The sequence below is a fragment of the Rhagoletis pomonella genome, unplaced genomic scaffold, assembly GCF_013731165.1.
Source record: "Rhagoletis pomonella isolate Grant_MI unplaced genomic scaffold, Rhpom_1.0 Rhpom_scaffold_00003, whole genome shotgun sequence".
Lineage (NCBI taxonomy): Eukaryota > Metazoa > Arthropoda > Insecta > Diptera > Tephritidae > Rhagoletis > Rhagoletis pomonella.
Genome location: NW_023458557.1, coordinates 33784072 through 33790071, shown reverse-complemented (window position 1 = coordinate 33790071; position 6000 = coordinate 33784072). Strand labels below are relative to the sequence as shown.

General features: G+C 42.1%; 1 protein-coding gene across 1 annotated transcript in view; it reads left to right on the top strand.

The window, feature by feature from the left end:
* The window catches only part of LOC118735158 (phosphoribosylformylglycinamidine synthase), a gene marked incomplete at its 5' end in the record, with an annotated part of 350157 nt that overhangs the window by 186673 nt on the left and 157484 nt on the right, over positions 1-6000 (top strand).

Genomic DNA, 6000 nt, shown 5'->3' with positions numbered 1-6000 from the left:
ACTGGAAGTTGGTATAGAGGTATAACAAATAATTCCATACTCATGGACAAAAATGGGCAGTATTGGAAAAGAGGGCGTGGCACCTCACATCTTATATATAAAGAATAAGTGCAAGATTTCAACCAAATTTATACGGCATAGTCGGGCTATTATGCAGATGGTTTGTGTTAAGTTTCCCCGAATTCGGAAAAGGGGGCGTGGCACCACTCATACTAACAAAAATTTTCATCTGGTATATCTCTTGAAATATTTGTGGTAGATTACTGGAATTGGTAGCTATACGTGGCCTGTTCAAGAGTTGGCATTCCAAATTGTTTATTTATTCATACAACAAAAAATGTTGTATATCCAAATCTGTTGGATTAAGATTTAAAATAAAGAATCAAAAATTTTGAAATAAAACAAATGATAAATTTTCATATAGAAAAATTCCAGGACTTTTCATTCGTTTTTCAATATTTGGTGTAGAAAAGCACACCGGGGTACTGCTAGTATAAATATGTAAGTATACACGCAAACATTTTCTATAATTACTGGTATAGAAAGACAATGAACTCTGAAAAGAATTACTATTTTATTCAACAAAAAAACCTTTGTGTAACACATAAAGCATATTAAGGGCCACCAACTTACCTATTTTAAAGTATAGTTAAATCGTTAACGGATAAGATAACGGACCAGAAACGTAAGGAACATACATAGAAATATGTTTACTTTCCTTAAAGGAAAGGCGTTCGCTTTATGAGCGAAGAGTTAAATTCATGAAAATCATAAAAAAAATTTGAATGTCAATGATGAATAAATTTTGAAAAGGGCTAAAAAAAGGGCTAGGGGCAATTTCAAATTTTTGTGGCCAAAAAAAGAATTTGGTAGCCAAATTTAGCCACCAAAGGGCTAAAACGGCAACACTGACGTTCGGTACCAAGAACTCACCTCAGCGGTGAGCGGCTCTTTACGTACTATCATATCTACTTGTGCATTCCCGCACAAATACATACATACGCACTGTAATCAAAACAAACTGTCTGTTTTCTCGTACTTCTTAACTCACCACTGCTGTGACAAAGCATAGCTTAGCCATATACTCGGCTTCATACGTAAATATTTGTACATACATACGTACGTACATTTTTATATTCTACATATTCTGCACATTTGTACATACATACGTGCTAGCAAAAAATATTATCCAACGCATATTATAACGCGTTAAGAAGTGAGTTTAAGATAGTTAGATAAATGCTACCCAGTAGGGAAAACTCCCTTATTGCGCTTGTCTAGATAGCGATATATAACCAATACTTCTCAGTGTTTATATATTATTTACATTAAATATTTATACATACGTATATTTCACCACGTACATAACAGTGAAAAGTGTTTGTGATTTTGTTTCTCTTACAAAACATTTTTTTTTCTCAAATCCATATTCCGCGGATTTAATTGGGACGCTCCGTTTTCCACGTTAAAAAGTGCTGAACCAAAGATTAAAGCAAATACAACTTCACGTAATTTGTAAGAAACAAAAACACAAACACCGCCACAAGATCTTATAATTTTTTCTTGATTTTCTGTGGCACAAAGTGCAATTTCTCCGTTTGACACAAATTTTCTTATTTTTTTGCGAACGATTCCTGGGTGGTACTCAGCTATTTTTAATTAAATCTTTTATTAATTTATATACGTCTGAGCTTCTACGACATTCAAAATGCCACTTGGACACAGTCCACCAAAAATGTCTGAAATCGAGACAAGGTCAAAAAATGCTTCGCAAAAAGCCACCGGTGGTAAGAGGGAACCCTCACCGCGCCGGAAATCCAAACCTTTTGACCCATCCGCTCAAAAGTTTATAGCGGAAAGTGACAGTATCATGAGATACTGTGCAAAATTCAGTGATGCGCCAATCCAAGACCACACTGAATCATATCTTATGATAAAAGACAAATCACTAGATGATTGTTGGGCACTGCTTCAGTCCGCCTATGATTTGGTTTTTTCTAAGCCAGATGACAGCCTACCTGAAAACTTTAAAAATTCGGTAGAAGGCAAGTACTTCACTTGCTTTGAATTATATGAGGTGACCAAAGCTAAAATTGCCGATCAACTGTCGTTGATGAAAGCAATCGCCGCAACGAGTCCACCACCCCGCGTGGAACACACCTCGGCAGAACGTTTTTCTTCAAGTCCCACCTTGTAACACGGAGACATTTTACGGCGGGTACGAAGAATGGCCCGACTTTCGTGACATGTTCACAGCGGTGTACATCAACCACCCGAAGCTCTCCCGTGCTCAAAAATTGTATCACCTCCGATACAAAACCCAAGGAAAAGCCGGCTCCATCGTCAAGCAATACCCGCTCAGCGATGATAACTTCGAGCTGGCCTGGGAAGCTTTACGGTCACGATACGAATACAAACGTATCTTGGTTGACAACCAAATTAAAATTTTAATGACTTTGCCCACTATTCAATCCGAGAATAGCGAGCAACTTCAAAGGCTTCAAAGATTAATCAACAACTGTCTGTCAGTTCTTAATTCCCAAGACGTCCAGACAAATAGTTGGGATCCCATATTGGTGTACATATGCTCATCCAAATTGCCCGAAACCACACTGTCACTTTGGGAACAATCTCTCTCTTCTCGAAGAGATTTACCCTCATGGTCACAAATGGACGACTTTCTTACTTCAAGATACGAAGTAGTCGAAAGACTTAACCGGCTTCACCCAAGCCAAAATAAACAAAAACCAGTCGCTCATCAAAATGCTGCGCAAAACAGGTCCTTTAACAGGACGCAAACCTTTGTGGCAGAACCTAAGAGGGAAACAACTTGCTCTTACTGCAAGTCCCCTCATTCCATTAGAGTCTGTCCACAATTTAAGCGAATTTCGGTACCAAACCGAGTACAATTCGCACCCCAAACCAAGCTGTGCAAAAACTGCCTTGGTAATACCCATAGCACTAATGAGTGTCCGAGCAAGTGGTCATGTACACATTGCCAACAACGGCACAACACACTACTGTCCAGTCGACACCTCCCGCTCGACAAGCGCAGTCAAGCTCCAATTCCAGCGAGCAACCGTGCTGTTCCAAACAAGCACAAATACAATCATTGCACACCGACAATGATAGCGAAATTCTCCTTCCAACTGCCATAGTCGCAGTTGAACACGAGGGTGAATTGTTTCAACTTAGAGCCCTGATTGATCAAGGCTCACAAAGAACTTTCATTTCCTCGAAAGTTCAAAAACGATTGAAACTACCATTCGAACATTCCAAGTTCGAAATTTCCGGCATGGGTGGACATGTAGTACAAAGCTCCTCAAAGCTTTGTCCACTCACATTGGTTGCAACAAAAACCATGCAACGGATAAACACACAGGCTATCGTGTTACCTCAGCTCACGAGGCACATGCCTACATTCACCATTAGCCGTGAAAACTGGCAGCGATTCAAGATCCTTGAACTTGCTGACCCAAGTTGCCACATACCAGCTCAAACTGATATGGTAATCGGCAGCGATATACTTCCACAAATCCTGCTGGAAGGTATACAAAAGATTTGCGACACTATCCTTGCGCAAAAAACAATATTTGGCTGGATTTTCAGTGGTCCAATAACCAAAAATGTAATGGCATTCTCGACACAAGTAGAAGAGTGCTCGAATGCAACTCTCAGCTCTCAGCTTCGAAAGTTTTGGGAAGAAGAGGAGATTCCACAACCTCCACAAATTTCCCCTGAAGATCAGGCATGTGAGCATATATATGCAACAACAACGACTCTTGCCCCAAACGGTCGATACATTGTGCGACTTCCATTCAAGGAAGAATTTCCAAAAAAGCTGTCTCTGGGCCACTCTCGGTATGCTGCACTTCAGCAGTTTTTCAGTATGGAGCGGTCGCTTCAGAAAAAAGGAGACTTAGCCACAATGTACAATAATGTGTTGCAAGAGTATCTCGACCTCGGTCATATGGAGCACACGAAGCCATGCGAGATAATTTCCAATGGCAAATACTTCTCTTTCTACTTGCCACATCATGCGGTCGTCAAACCAGATAAGGTGGCCACCAAAGTTCTCGTGGTATTCAACGCCTCAAAAACATCTGGTTCAGGAAAATCCCTGAATGACGTGTTGCACACTGGTCCCACACTACAGCCAGATCTCATGCTGCTCATTCTGCAGTGGCGAATGCACAGATTCGCTTAAGTCAGCTGGTTTCATACTCAAGAAACTAACGGCCAATCATCCGGCCATTTTAGAAAAATTTCCAAAGGAGGATCTTCTCGACTCCAACTTTTTGAAATTTGAGAGCGCTTCCACAACCAAAACTCTTGGTATACAATGGAACGCACTCACAGATAAATTTTCATACACCATTCTGCCTGCATCGAATCGTGCAACACATTATTATGGTCAGATTCAGAGATTGTGCTAGCTTGGCTTGAAAAGCCACCATGTACATGGAAGACATATGTATCCAATCGTACCTCCCAAATCCGGGAATATATTCCAACCGGTACATGGCGCCATGTTGCCAGCCAAGACAATCCAGGCCTCGGCACCCGTGGTTGCAAACCGCAGGACTTGGCAAATTCCCCACTCTGGTGGCACGGACCAAAATGGCTCTCCTGCCACATGGATGCATGGCCAAGGTCAAAGGCATGCAGTGCATCTCCACCAGAAAAGCGCAAGGTGGAGGTATATCACGCGCTTGAAGAAGAGGTCGCTTTTCTTGATCGCTTTTATTCTTTCTCTCGAGCACTCCGCGTGACTGCGTACATGTTCCGCTTCGTGAGCAATGCCCGCAACAAATCAAAGGGGTTAGCTACAATCACCTATCCACATCTGACACATAACGAATTTCAATATGCAAAAATTCGTCTTATCAACGCAGCGCAATCACGCCATTTTCCGAGCGAAAAAAGCGCTTTGCAAGATAAAAGGCCACTTAACAAAAAAAGTCCTCTTCTTGTTCTCAATCCTTCGTTGGACAAAGACGGACTTATACGGGTTAAAGGCCGATTAGCACATTCCACATTGAGCTATAATGAAAGGCACCCAATAATTCTCCCTACCGAATCGAGGTTCTGCCAGCTATATTTGGAGTTTTTACACTCGCTGCTTCTTCACGCAGAAACACGATTAATGCTCCAAATGGTAAGGCAAGAGTACTACGTACCAAAGCTAACACCTCTCATTAAAAAATGCATCTTTCAATGCAAAGTGTGCACGCTTTACAAGCAACAAACACGCACCCAAATAATGGCCGCTCTACCCCCTGAGCGCTGCAGTTTCTCACTCCCATTTTCCACAACGGGAATAGATTTTGCTGGGCCATTCCAAATTAAAGCATCGGTGCTAAGATCTGCAACCCTTATCAAGGGATACGTTGCAGTTTTTGTCTGTTTTTCCACAAAGGCAGTGCATCTCGAGCTATGCTCGGATCTTACAATCGAGGCTTTTCGAGCAGCATTCGCCCGCTTCGTTGGCAGACGAGGTTTCCCCTCAAAAATTATGAGTGACAATAGAAAAACGTTTATTGGCGCCCAGCGCGCAACAGAACGCGACTTCGTTAAATTCCTTAACGAATGTTCCGCAGACATTGTCAAAAAATATGCCCCTTAAGGCATCAACTGGCAATATATACCACCCAGCGCCCCTCCACATGGGCGGTTTGTGGGAATCTGCAGTGAAAAGCTTTAAAATCCATTTAAAGAAAACCGCTGCAACCCACAAGTTTACTTTCGAAGAATTCACGACACTTCTGGTGCGAATCGAAGCAGTCCTCAACTCGAGGCCTCTGTCCGCACTTTCCCAAGACCCAGCTGATATGACAGCGCTTACTCCGGGCCACTTCCTTCGAGGTGCACCGCTGTTGGCCATTCCTGAGCCTAATGCGGAAGACCTCTCCCTACTAAACCGGTGGAAGAAAGTCAAAGCACTTCACCACCAATTTAGTCGCCGCTGGAAAGAAGATTAACTCAAAGATCTTCAGAAGA